General features: G+C 42.8%; 1 protein-coding gene across 1 annotated transcript in view; it reads left to right on the top strand.

Annotated features, from left to right (window-relative positions):
• Positions 1-213: 213 nt before the first annotated feature.
• Positions 214-15,114, top strand: part of LOC115193770 (otoraplin) — a 31,379-nt gene continuing 16,478 nt past the window's right edge. The window contains exons 1-2 of the mRNA XM_029752740.1: positions 214-264; positions 1,794-1,881. The gene's annotated coding sequence lies outside the window, so the exon portion shown is untranslated. The remainder of the gene's footprint in view (positions 265-1,793; positions 1,882-15,114) is intronic.

Genomic DNA, 15,114 nt, shown 5'->3' with positions numbered 1-15,114 from the left:
TGTAGTGAAGTGAAAGTTGTCAAAAACATAAAAAGTAAAGTAAAGATACCCAAAAAAAACTCATTAGTAGTACTTGAAAGTATTTTTACTTAAGTACTTTACACCACTGGCTAATGGCGGACATCGGGATCTCTCGTTGGGTTAATGAGGCAACTAGTCACACCTGTGACAGGTCCTTTAAAATGAGAGGTAGAAGAGGGAGACCATAACTCACAGACAACAAAGAGAGAGACACCCAGTGATTCCCTTTGAAGAGTGCAGAAGGTGAGAGTGTGTCATTATTTAATAGGCTATCTGTATCTCAAATGGTACCTTAATCTTATGTGGCCCTGGTCAACTGTAGTACACTATATAGGGTGCCATTTTGTGGAGTGACCACCTGAATTTAAGAGCATAGACTAATAGTTACCTTTGCAGTAAATGGGTAGTCTCGGATTAGATCTAGGATGCTTCCACTTCCCTATGTAGTGCATTGTGGGCCCTCGTCAAAGATGGTTCACTACATAAGAAATGAGGAGCCATTTGGGAAGGATACATATTCCTGTGTGCCAGACTAATCTATTGTATGTGGTTGAAGAAGTGATACCTGAGTTTTGGCAGAAGACTAGCACCGTGTTGCCAATACTAGTACTGGAATATTCCAGTACTATCACAGCTGATTAAACATTCTCAACTAATCCTCTCTATCAGGAGACTATCATCATGGCGACATTGACCATCATTCTGTTTATCAGCACGGTTTTTGCTCTGGGAGGTAAGAGTTACATACCTCACACCTACATTTTAAGAAACATTAGTGGGTGTTGCTCTGTCCTATTTCACACATTCAGGCATTAATACGCAGGTGTGACTTGGTAATCTTTTCATAACCGGTTCTCCATGGGACACCCTCTGAGAGGTCAGCCATTAATAACTGTGACACTGGAATAATGAAGGTTGTGCCTTGCTGAAGGCAACAGATGGATATATGAACTTGTCAGCTCACTGATTTTGAACTACTGGCCCAACTCTCAAACAGCAGGCTACCTGCCACTCCTCTAGTTCCAGAGATGTATATTGGTGTCTAGATCACATTTACATTACATTTTAGTCATTTAGCAGATGCTCTTATCCAGAGCGATTTACAGTAGTAATGCTGGACTGAGGTATTCTGATATGATTGGTTTAATCATTCAACTGTATGACTGGCTTGTCTACCAACTATCAAGAAATGACACTGATCCAATTTACCCCCACTTTTACAGTCTTAGTGTCATCAGCAGTTATAGAAAACACAGAAACTGAATTAAGACTGCATGGGCCCTTTAAACAAGTAGCAGAATTTCTATTTTTAGCCAGGAAGTCCCTAGGTTGCATCTGAAATGGAACCCTATTCCGTATAAACTACTTCTGACCAGGGCCCATAGGGGAGTAGGGTCCCACACGGGATGCAACCCAAGATTCCAGAATGTTATGTCTACGTTACAATGTATGTTACCTGTGTGTCCAGATGCTATGAAACGTCCCCATGTGTGACTGCCAGGGAGAATACACCCCTGAGCAACACTGGGGCTCTACAGGTTACCGCTCAGTCTTGTACAGCTAACCTTGTGGGGGGACACACAATTCAGTCCCATTTAAAATCCTATTTTCCCTAACCTGTACTCTTACCCTAACCTTAACACAACCTTACCTTAATTCTAACCGTAACCCCCTTTGAAATAGCATTTGACCCATGGGGACTAACAAAATGTTTTTTTTCTTTTCTTGTGGGGACTTATGCAACAGCTTTTTAACATGTCCACTTCTGGTAGGTTCCTCTTGGTGTGTTACCAGAACTGGACAGAAGATCCTGGCTACTGAGACTCCACCAGGCACTGCTTCTGTCAAATGTGCATGCAGGTACACTCATTCACTAAATATTACTTCTTTGCAGCTTGTTCTGAGTGTTAATATTTGGCTTTTGTTTAATTGTAATGGTGCTCGCAGATGAGGCATCGGAATGAAGACATTGGGAAGACTTTGCAAAAACATTGGCATTACTTTGATGGTTGTCTTTACAGTACTATGGGAGCTGATTCACATTCCATATGAATAAATCCAGAGAACTGTTGCTTTACTTTCTTTATTGTTGGTGTGATATGCTGAACTAGTCCATTTCTGGGAAATGGAAGGAATAAGGCTAATATGGTGACCATATTACCACCACACCTGTGGTCATGAAGGTAGTCAATTCCATGTGACCACTTGGTCATGATAATTAGGCTTTTCCAAGCTATGATGCTGCTGATGGTCATTAGTAGCCTACTGTACTTGCTAACTGCCTGGTACTCAGCACCTTATTGCCCTCTAATCAATGCAAATGTAATTGCAAATCAACTATTGGTCACATACATGTGATTAGCAGATGTTATGGGTGTAGCAAAATGCTTGAGCGTCTAGCTCCGACAGCGCAGTATTATCTAACAAATTACACACTGTATACACATCTAAGTAGGAATGAATTAAGACTATAAACCTATGGAAGAGAAGTCAGAACGGATTAAGATGCTGTATATACATATGAGATGAGGAATGGCAGATATGTAAATATTACTGAAGTGGCCAGCGATTCCTAGTCGCTGCCTATAGGCAGCAGCCTCAAGTGCTAGTGATGGCTGTTTAACAGTGTGGTGGCCTTGAGAGAGTAGCTATTAAGTCGCTCGGTACTGACTTTGCCTTCTAGATGATAGCGGGGTGAACAGGCAGTGGCTCGGGTGGTTGTCCTTGATCTTTTTGGCCTGCCTGTGACATTGGGTGCTGTAGGTTTCCTGGAGGGGGGGGGATAGTTTGCCCCCGGTAATTCCTTGGGCAGACCGCACCACCCTCTGACGAGCGTTGGCAGCAATACAGGATGCTTTCAACTGCATCTGTAAAAATGTGTGGGTTTTATGTGACAAGACAAATTTCTTTAGCCACAAGGTTGAGGAGGCTCTGTTGTGCCTTCATCACACTGTGGGTGGTTCGTTTCAGTTTGTCAGTGATGTGTATGCCAAGGAACTTGACGCTTTCCACCTTCTCCACTGCATCCCGTCAATGTAGATAAGGGGGTGCACCCTCTGCTGTTCCCAGAAGTCCACTATCAGCTCCTTTGAGTGAGAGGTTGTTTTCCAGGCACCACATTCCCAGAGCTCTCAACACTGTAGGCTCTCATCATTGGTAATCAAGCCTACTGTTGTGTCTGTAAACTTCACTGAGTTGGAGGTGTGCTTGGCCACGTAGTCATGGGTGAACAGGGAGTACAGGAGGGGGCTGAGCACTCACCCTTGTGGGACCGCAGTGTTGAGACTCAGCGGAGTGGAGGTGATGTTTCCTACCTTCAGCACCTGGGGGTGGCCTGTAAGTCCAAGACCCGGTTGCACAGGGCGAGGTTCAAGGCCTCGAGCTTAATGATTATTAAATGCGGTGGTTCGTGCGACTGCTACCATCTATCCATGGTTTCTGGTTAAGGTATTGAATAGTACGAAGCACAGGCACTTCCTGTTTGAGTTTCTGCCTATAGGACAGGAGGAGCAAGATGGAGTTGTGGTCAGATTTGCCGAAAGGGGGGTGGGGGAGGGCCTTGTAAGCATCCCGGAAGTTTAAATAGCAATGGTCGACTGTCTTAGCAGCGCCAGTAGGACAGTCAATATGTAAAAATTTAGATAGCGTAGTCCTTAGATTTGCTTTGTTAAAGTCCCCAGCTACAATATATGCAGCCTCAGGATGTGGTTTCCAGTTTGCATAAAGTCCAATCAAGTTCCTGAGGGCCGTCGAGGCTTCGGCTTGAGGTGGGATGGAAACGGACGTGGCGATGACGGAGGAGAATTCTCTTGGGAGATATGGTTGGCAATTAATTGTGATGTATTCTAGGTCGGGTGAACAAAATGACTTGAGTTCCTAGAATTACACCATGAGTCATTAATCATGAAACACGCCCTTCTGTTTCCCTGAGAGAGATTTATTTCTGTCTTCGATGTACTGAGAATCCTGCTGGCTTTACTGACTCGGACAGAGTAGCCCGAGAGGGCCATGTTTCCGTGAAACAAAGTATGTTACAGGCCCGATGTCTCTCTGGAAAGAAATCCTTGCTCTAAGCTCATCAACTTTGTTAACCAAAGACTGAACATTAGCGAGTAATCTACTCGGAAGCGGTGGGTGGTGTGCCTGCCTCCTAAGTCAAACCAGCAGGCTGCCTCAAGTGCCTCTCCTCTGTCGGTGACGTCTTGGGTCGGCCTCTGGAATAATTTCAATTGCTCTGGGGAGAGTGAACAAAGGATCTGCTCCAGGGAAGTCGTATTCCTGGTCGTGATGTTGGTAGTTCTGCTGAGCTACCGCCGCTCTAATATCCAAAAGTTCTTCCCGGCTGTATGTAATGACACAACATTTCCTGAACTAATAATGTAAAAAATAGTACACAAAGAAACAAAATATTGCAGTTTTCTAAGAGCTAGTTGTGATTCTGCCATTTGTCAGCATCTTTAAATTGTGAGTGTGTATATATATTTGTTTATTGAATATTCGAAACATACAATATACTTGCAGTCATACCAGTCATCCAACAGATTCCCATTCAGAGCGACACACAGAAGCATCCAGGGTCAATTACCTGCTCAAGGGCATGTTGACCGATCTACCACCAGGCCAAAAAACGTGAACCCGACCCCTCGAAGACCCCCCCCCCCCCCCCACAGTCCCCCAATAGCTATCCCTCAACCATTCAAGACCCCTCCAACAGTCCCCCCCCCCCCCCCCGGGATGAAAAATAAAAAATACAATTAATTTCATTCCCCACCCCCAAGAACCCCCCCCAATGCACCAACAACCAAGAGAATGATTTAAAGAGGAAAAGACAGAAAACAACAATTCATATATGTATAAAACAAAGGACATGTCACAGGTTGTCGGTGTTGAAGAGAGGACCAAAATGTTGTGGATACTCATTTTCTTTTAATGAGACACACGCAAAGCATCCACAGTGAAAAAACAAAACAATAAATGATACTCACGACAGAAACAGTTTTGCAGGCTATACAAAACGCAGTGCAAAAACAACTACCCACAACCCCAAAGAAAAACACACACCACTATATAGGACTCCCAATCAAAGGCAATTCAACACACCTGCCTTCAATTGGGAGTCTAATCACCAACACAAACCCCTTAACATACAAAAAACCTGCCACATCCTGACCCAAAACTGATACCATACCTCCCTCTGCTGGTCAGGACGTGACAGGACAACTAAAATCATAACAGCAATTCCAACTATATGGTCATGTCTGGCACTATTACATCTGTGTTCTTATGTGTTTATTTGATTGAGAGTGTGTATGCATGTGTACAAACATCTGCACGGCATCAGCCTCAGCAAACCGGCATTAGTTGTAAAAACACTGCCACTTATTGTCATTCAAATGTACTTTTTTATGTTTTATCTAGACTTTTAAAAAAAAATGTGTTTCTTAGAATGATGGTCAATCTCTCACACACCAACTCCACTCCCACTTGTCTCCAATTCCACATACCAACCCTCAGTCCATCCCATCTATCTCTGTTGGCCACCCACTTCGGGTGTATACGCAACATATATCTTTCAACTATGCTGTGATGTTTAATGTACAATTTCAATCTATCTAATCGAATAGATTGCGAGTTGAAGAAATACTTTTACTAAAAGTGTTAGTAATTGACTGACCAGATCTCCTAACAGTACTATTTCTAGGGTCAAATTTAGATCAATGCTATGCATTTTCAGCCATTCCTGAACCTGAGACCAGAAACAGGCTACCTAAGGGCAATACCAAAATAAATGGTCTATTGATTCTGTATCCTCACAACAAAATCTGCAGAGCTTCGATGATTTTATGCCCCAAATATTCAACGTTTTGTTGGTAGCAAGACTTATATATAATTTCTGCTGAAAAGCACAGTCTTGAATCTTGCGTTGTTTAATATATCGACTCATACACCATGGAATAGGAACATCAAAAATCTCTTCCCAACTATTTTTGCAGTCTGTATGGCACAGTTGTCAACATCCTGGTCCTCAAATGAAACTGGTATACTTTCCTATTTATACTATTTTTATTCCTCCAAGTTTTGATCCTTTATATTGGGCAGACAGACCACTTCCCTACCTCCTCCCGCTGCCACCTGCCTCCATTTTTGGGGTAATGCTGTAATCAATTGGTTGCACTCTTGGATTGAGCAGACCTTTCCTTACAATTCTGATAGCTCCACGAAGGACATAACTATACCATTCCAATTTACAATATAATTTTAAGAACAAAATACCCTTTTCAAATATCTTTTCCATAAATACAGGTATTTTATCAACCAGCACATTTGAGTTCAGCCATAATGTGTTGTAATATTTGTTTATCTTTTCAGGGGGATGAAATTGAAATTGTAGCTAGCTCTGCAATGCTTGTTTGAAGAGGGAGACTTTTTTTCAAAGTATCATTTTCAATTAATCGAAAATGAGACATGGCAGTCTGCACAAAGGCAAAAAGGCCATTTTTAAACAATGGATGAGCTTTTCTTAGTAATCTACTTGAGGACCATTTAGGGTTCAAATAACATTTTTGAATGAGTGAAGCTTTTGGAGAGGTTTGGTGCTTTTGTTTAATAATCTCAACCCACCCAATTCATTATAGAAAGGCACGTTTTATTTTGTCTGGTTTAGCTTCTCAGATAAAGCCAAATATTTTTTGCTCATATGATTTGAAAAACAAATCATCAGGAGTAGGCAGCGCAATAAGTGAGTAAACTGACATATGACTAAGGAGTTAATCAGGGCATTTTTCCATAAATAGACAGGTATTTACCTCCATGGTTGCAGGATCTTGTCTATTTTTACAAGTTTTCTATTGAAATTCATTATGGAGAGCTTATCTTTTGTGATATGAATACAGAGTACGTCTACTTCACCATCAGCCCATTTTATAGGTAAACTGCAGGGTAATGTAAAAGTTGTATTTTTTTTTTTAAGGATCCAATACGTAATATTGAACACTTATCGTAATTAGGTTTTAGTCCAGAGAGTACAGAACAGTTATCAAATTTATTTGTCACATACACATGGTTAGCAGGTGTTAATGCAAGTGTAGCGAAATACTTTTGCTTCTAGTTCCGACCATGCAGTAATATTTAACAAGTAATCTACCAATTCCACAACAACTACCTTGTACACACAAGTGTAAAGGAATGAATACGAAGATGTACATAAAAATATGTAAATGAGTGATGGCCGAACGGCATAGGCACGATGTAATAGATGGTATGGAGTACAGTATATACATATGAGATGAGTAATGTAGGTTATGAAAACATTATATTAAGTGGCATTGTTTAAAGTGGCTAGTGATACATCTAATTACATCAGGATGGCAAGATGCAGTAGATGGTGTGGCGTACAGTACATACATATGAGATGAATAATGTAGGTTATGTAAACATTATCTAATATAAAGTAGCAAGTGATAAATTGATTACATCAATTTTCCCATTATTAAAGTGGCTTGAGTTGAGTCAGTATGTTGACAGCAGCCACTCAATGTTAGTGATGGCTGTTTAACAGTCTGATGGCCTTGAGATAGAAGCTGTTTTTCAGTCTCTCGGTTCCAGCTTTGATGCACCTGTACTGACCTCGCCTTCTGGATGTTAGCGGGGTGAACAGGCAGTGGCTCGGGTGGTTGATGTCCTTGATGATCTTTTTGGCCTTCCTGTGACATCGGGTGGTGTAGGTGTCCCTTTAGGGCAGGTAGTTTGCACCCGGTGATGTGTTGTGCAGACCTCACTACCCTCTGGAGAGCCTTCCGGTTATGGGCGGAGCAGCTGCCGTACCAGGCGGTGATACAGCCCAACAGGATGCTCTTGATTGTGCATCTGTAAAAGTTTGTTTTTGGTGACAAGCCGAATTTCTACAGCCTCCTGAGGTTGAAGAGGCGCTGCTGCGCATTCTTCACCACGCTGTCTGTGTGGGTGGACCATTTCAGTTTGTCCGTGATGTGTACGCCGAGGAACTTAACTCTCCACCCTCTCCACTACTGTCCCATCACTGTAGATAGGGGGCTGCTCCCTCTGCTGTTTCCTGAAGTCCACGCTCATCTCTTTTGTTTTGTTGACATTGAGTGCGAGGTTATTTTCCTGACACCACACTCCGAGGGCCCTCACCTCCCTGTAGGCCGTCTCGTCGTTGTTGGTAATCAAGCCTACCACTGTAGTGTCGTCTGCAAACTTGATGATTGAGTTGGATGCGTGCATGGCCACGCAGTCGTGGGTGAACAGGGAGTACAGAAGAGGGCTGAGAATGCACCCTTGTGGGGCCCCAGTGTTGAGGATCAGCGGGGTGGAGATGTTGTTTCCTACCCTCACCATCTGGGGGCAGCCCATCAGGAAGTCCAGGACCCAGTTGCACAGGGCGGGGTCGAGTGCCAGGGTCTCGAGCTTAATGACGAGTTTGGAGGGTACTATGGTGTTAAATGCTGAGCTGTAATCGATGAATAACATTCTTATATAGGTATTCCTCTTGTCCAGATGGGTTAGGGCAGTGTGATGGTGATTGTGTCGTCTGTGGACCTATTGGGTCGGTAAGCAAATTGGAGTGGGTCTAGGGTGTCAGGTAGGGTGGAGGTGATATGGTCCTTGACTAGTCTCTCAAAGCACTTCATGATGACGGAAGTGAGTGCTACAGGGCGGTAGTCATTTAGCTCAGTTACCTTAGATTTCTTTGGAACAGGAACAATGGTGTCCCTCTTGAAGCATGTGGTCGACAGCAGACTGGGATAAGGATTGATTGAATATGTCTGTAAACACACCAGCCAGCTGGTCTGCGCATGCTCTGAGGACGCGGCCGGGGATGCCGTCTGGGCCTGCAGCCTTGCGAGGGTTAACACGTTTAAATGTTTTACTCACGTTGGCTGCAGTGAAGGAGAGCCCGCAGCTTTTGGTAGCGGGCCGTGTTAGTGGCACTGTATTGTCCTCAAAGCGAGCAAAAAACTTGTTTAGTCCCGTGTGGCTCAGTTGGTAGAGCATGGTGTTTGCAACGCCAGGGTTGTGGGTTCGATTCCCACAGGGGACCAGTACGAAACAAAAATGTATGAAATGTATGCATACACTACTGTAAGTCGCTCTGGATAAGAGCGTCTGCTAAATGACTAAAATGTAAAATGTTGTCAGTCTGGGAGCAAGGCATCGTGATCCGCGAAGGGGCTGATTTCTTTTGTAGTCTGTGATTGACTGTAGACCCTGCCACATGCCTCTCATGTGTGAGCCGTTGAATTGTGACTCCACTTTGTCTCTGTGCTGATGCTTAGCTTGTTTGATTGCCTTGCGGAGGGAATAGCTACACTGTTTATAATCGGTCATGTTTACGGTCACTTTGCCCTGATTAAAAGCAGTGGTTCGCGTGTTCAGTTTTGCGTGAATGCTGCCATCAATCCACGGTTTCTGGTTGGGGAATGTTTTTTAAGACGCTGTTGGTACGACATCACCGACGCACTTGTTAATGAACTCTCACACCGAGTCAGCGTATTCGTCAATGTTGTTCGCAAAAATGCGGAACATATCCCAGTCCACGTGATCGATGCAATCTTGACACGTGGAATCCGATTGGTCGGACCAGCGTTGAACAGACCTGAGGGCGGGAGCTTCCTGTTTTAGTTTGTCTATAGGCTGGGAGCAACAAAATGGAGTCGTGGTCAGCCTTTCCAAAGGGAGGGCGGGGGAGGGCCTTATATGTGTCGCGGAAGTTAGAATAACAGTGGTCTAGTGTTTTGCCCGCCCTGGTAGCACAACTGATATGCTGATAGAATTTGGGGAGCCTTGTTTTCAGATTAGCCTTGTTAAAATCCCTGGCTACAATAAATGCAGCCTCAGGATATGTGGTTTCCAGTTTACATAGAGTCCAATGAAGTTCTTTCAGGGCCATCGATGTGTCTGCTTGGGGGGGGGGGGGATATACACGGCTGTGATTATAATCGAAGATAATTCTCTTGGTAGATAATGCGGTCGGCATTTGATAGTGAGGAATTCTAAGTCAGGTGAACAAAATTACTTGAGTTCCTGTATGTTGTTATGATCACACCACGTCTCATTAGTCATAAGGCATACACCCCCACCCTTCTTCTTACCAGAGAGATGCTTGTTTCTGTCGGCGCGATGCATGAAGAAACTAGGTGGCTGTACTGACTCAGATAGCGTGTCTCGAGTGAGCCATGTTTCCGTGAAACAAAGAACATTACAGTCTCGGCTGTCTCTCTGGAATGCTACCCTTGCTCGGATTTCATCTACCTTGTTGTCAAGAGACTGGACATTGGCGAGTAGTATGCTCGGGAGTGGTGCGCGATGTGCCCGTCTATGGAGCCTGACTAGAAGACCGCTCCGTCTGCCCCTTCTTCTGCGGCGCCATTGTTTTGGCTCGCCGGCTGGGATCCGATCCATTGTCCTGGGTAGTGGGCCAAACAGAGGATCCGCTTCGGGAAAGTCGTATTTCTGGTCGTAATGTTGGTGAGTTGACGTTGCTCTTATATCCAATAGTTCCTCCCGACTGTATGTAGTAAAACCTAAGATTACCTGGGGTAACAATGTAAGAAATAACACACAAAGCATAATACTGCATAGTTTCCTAGGAACGCGAAGCGAGGCGGCCTTTGTCAGCACCGGAAGTTAAGATCTTCAATGAGACATTGCAGGGATCTAGCTTGCGGACTTAATTTAAAACTTGAGTCATCGGCATACATGGACACTTTTGTTTTAAACCTTGGATATCTAATCCTCTAATGTTGTTATTGGATCTGATTTTCATAGCTAGCATTTCGATGGCCATAACGAATAGATATGGTGTCAGCGGACACCCTTGTTTAACTCCTCTTGACAATTCAAAACTCTCTGAGAAGTAGCCATTATTTAGTATTTTACACCTGGGGTTGCAATACATAATTTTTACCCATTTTATAAGACAATTAGTGAAATTCAAAAAATCCAGGCATTTATAAATGAAATCCAGTCTTACTTTATCAAATGCCTTTTCAAAATCCGCTATAAATACCATTCCTGGCTTCTTATGTTTCATGATGTTCTGTTATTTCTAGTAGTTGTCGTATATTATCTCCAATGTATCGTCCATGTAAAATAACCTGTCTGATCAGGATGAACAATACCTGGTAAAACCCTTTTAATTCTGAGTGCTATGCATTTTGCTAGTATTTTTGCATCACAACATTGTGTAATGGGCCTCCAGTTTTTTAGATAGACTGGGTCTTTTATATTAGCCATCTGGGTCTTGTTTTAATAATAGAGAAATCCGACCTTCCTGCTGAGTACCTGACAGACTACCATTTCTATAGGAGTAGTTAAAACAATCTAACAATGGAGCTTTTAGTATATCAAAAAATACTTGATATACTTCTACCGGTATGCCATCAAGCCCTGGGGTTTTTCCAGACTGAAAGGATTTAATAGCCTCAAAGTTATTCCTCTGTAATTTGGCCTTCGCACTGATCTGACTGTACATTTGTTAATTTTCCATTTTTTTTATATTATTTGGAAAGAATTCCTTACCATAATCTTCATTCCGTGGGAAAGGATGAGACGGAAAAGTGAACATCTGCCTAAAAAAAATTTGATTCCTCTTTTAAAATATAATTCTGAGAATCATAGATGACTCTGTCTTCAGTAACGGGTTTCTGCAAATTATTTTTTTTTTGCGTTCCTGTATTGGAGATTCAGGAAGAATTTTGCATTTTTCTCCATATTCCATCCAGTTTGCTTTATTTTTGTAATAGATTACATTAGATCGTTCTTGAATAAGTTCCTCAAGTTCTTTTTTGTTTTTCCTCTAACTTATTTTGTATCTCTGTAGTATAATTTTTATTGCCATCTACCAGTACTATTAGTTCATGGATTTTCCTTGTTAGTCTTGTCTCTTAGCCAGAAACAGTTTTTTTTTTTTTATGGCTGGTGGTCCCCAGCATCAAGATATGGGTGGTCCACCTGGCCGTGCTGCTGCTCTAGTTTCAACTGTTCTGCCTGCGGCTATGGAGCCCTGACCTGTTCACCGGACGTGCTACCTGTCCCAGACCTGCTGTTTTGAACTCTCTTGAAACCGCAGGAGCGATAGAGATGCTATGAAAAGCCAACTGACATTTACTGACCTGTTGTAACCTCAACAACCAATGTGATTATTATTTGACCCTGCTGGTCATCTATGAACATTGGAACATCTTGGCCATGTTCTGTTATAATCTCCACCCGGCACAGCCAGACGAGGACTGGCCACCCCTCATAGCCTGGTTCCTCTCTAGGTTTCTTCCTAGGTTCTGGCCTTTCTAGGGAGTTTTTCCTATCCACGGTGCTTCTACACCTGCATTGCTTGCTGTTTGGGGTTTTAGACTGGGTTTCTGTACAGCACTTTGTGACATCAGCTGATGTAGGAAGGGCTTTTATAAATACATTTGATTGCATGTGACGCACAATCCAGCTACGCTCTGAAGATGCAAGTCTATATGGGCTGAGTTATACTGTGTGTGCTGTGTCCTGTTCTGGAGAGTGAATTGATTACATTTTGTGACACAAAAAAGGGGAGGGTATAAAATAATGGGGAAATGGATAGAAAAAAAATAGCCCTACCAACTAACCATACACCCATTAAAACATCTCCACTACCTGAACCTATCTGACTATTGACCCATTAAAACCTCCCACTATTCCACTACTTGACCCTAGACCCATTAAAACCTCACCACTATTGCACTACATGGCCCTATCTGATCCTAGACCCATTATAACCTCCCCACTATTCCACTACTTGGCCCTATCTTATCCTACAGCAGGCCGGCAGCCTGGGAGAACGGGACACTGTCGTTCATCACACCTTGTAACTCTTCTGCAGTAAAATCTTGTAACCCAAGGAGTTCTCTGCAGCTGCCACCACAACATCAATTTTCTGTGATTTATGTTCCATTTCTGTGTTACAGTTGATAACCATGGCTATGAATGCTAAGATACCAACCTTACTGAAACGCATGTTATTCCTATCACTCTCTATTGGCGACGGCATACTCACAGGGAGCCTCTCAGGATCCCTCGATACTGGAGCCATCTTCCTCTACTACTCTTTGCTGCCTATGAAGATGCCTTCAGAGAAAATGACTCAAGTGAAAGTCACCCAGTAAAATATTACTTGAGTAAAGGTTTAAAATTATTCGGTTTTAAATATACTGAAGTATCAACATTAAATGTAATTGATCAAATATTCTTAAGTATCAAAGCAAAAGTATTAATCATTTCAAATTCCTTACAATAAGCAAACCAGACGGCACCGTTTTTTAAATATAATTACGGATAGCCAGGGGCATACTCGGTCACAATTTACAAACACAGCATTTGTGTTTAGGGAGTCTGCCAGGTCAGAGGCAGCAGGGATGACCATGGACGTTAACTTGATAAGTGCTTGAATTGGACAAGTTTTCTGTCCTGCTAATCATTCAAAATGTAACGATTACTTTTGGGTGTCAGGGAAAATGTATGGAGTAAAAAGTACATTATTTTCTTTAGGAATGTAGTGAAGTGAAAGTTGTCAAATATAAATAGTGAAGACCCCCAAAAAATGACTTAAGTACTACTTTAAAGTATTTCTACTTAAGTTCTTCACACCACTAACTAATGGCCCGACAACGGGATCTCTCGTTGGGTTAATGAGGCAACTAGTCACACCTGTGACAGGTCCTTTTTAAAAGAGGTGGAAGAGGTAGAACGATAACTCACGGACACCCAGTGAATCCCTTGGAAGAGTGCAGAAGTTGAGAGTGCATCGTTAGTCTAAATATCTGCATCTCAAATGCTACCTTTAATGTTATGTGGCCCTTGTCAAACGTAGTGCTCTATATAGTTGTGACATTTTGTGGAGCGGACCCCTGAATTTAAGAGCATAGACTAATCCGTACCTTTGCAGTAAATGGGTAGTCTCTGACAATCTATAATTCTTCCCATTCCCCATGTAGTGCATTGTGGGCCCTCGTCAAAGATGGTTCACTACATAAGAAATGAGGAGCCATTTGGGAAGGATACATATTCCTGTGTGCCAGACTAATCTATTGTATGTGGTTGAAGAAGTGATACCTGAGGTTTTGGCAGGTGACTAGAAGCACCACGTTGCCAATACTCAGTTCTTGGGGTCCTCAGGACTGGGTTTAGAAAATGCTGCTTTGGCAGTTGCTTAGGTTTTGTGCCTAACAGTGGGTTTCTTTAACCTCTCCTCTGGTACCCAAAGCCATTCCAGATGATTTTAAAATGCTCAACTAATCTCTCTCTCTCTCTCTCTCGACAATCACCATGGCGAATTTGACCATCATTCTGCTTGTCAGCACAGCTTTTGCTCTGGCAGGTAAGCGTGACATACCTCACACCTACTCACCAACATTTTAATATAATTTGTTGGTGTTGCTCTGTCCTACTTCAGACACATGTAGGTATTAATACACAGGTGTGAATTGGAAATGCATTTCTATTCATCTCCATGGGACACCCTCTGAGAGGTCAGCCATTATCAACCTTGACACTGGTGAAATTAAGGTTGTGCCTTGCTGAAGGGCACATAGATGGATATATCAACTTGTCAGCTCACTGATTTGAACTACTGGCCCAACTCTCAAACAGCAGGCTACCTGCCACTCCTCTAGTTCCAGAGATGTATATTGGTGTCTAGATGCTGGACTGAGGTATTCTGATATGAGTGGTTTGATCATTCAACTGGATGTATGATTGGATTGTCTAGCAACTATCAGGAAATAACACTGATACAATTTACCCTCACTTTCAGTCTTAGTTTCATCAGCTGTTATACAAAAGACAGAAACTGAATTGACTGCATAGGCCTTCTTAAACGAGTAGCAGAACTTCAATATTTAGCCAGGAAGTACCTAGGTTGCATCTGAAATGGAACCCTATTCCGTATAAACTACTTCTGACCAGGGGGAATAGGGTCCCATAGGGGACGCAACCCAAGATTCCGGAATGTATGTCCAGCAATGTATATTCTGTCCATATATTGTCCTGCAATGTTATGTCCACATTACAATGTATGTTACCTGTGTCCAGATACTATGATACGAC

This window comes from Salmo trutta, chromosome 5, assembly GCF_901001165.1.
Source record: "Salmo trutta chromosome 5, fSalTru1.1, whole genome shotgun sequence".
NCBI classification, from domain to species: Eukaryota; Metazoa; Chordata; class Actinopteri; order Salmoniformes; family Salmonidae; genus Salmo; species Salmo trutta.
Note: the sequence above shows the minus strand (reverse complement) of the source record. Positions and strands in the feature narration are given on the sequence as shown.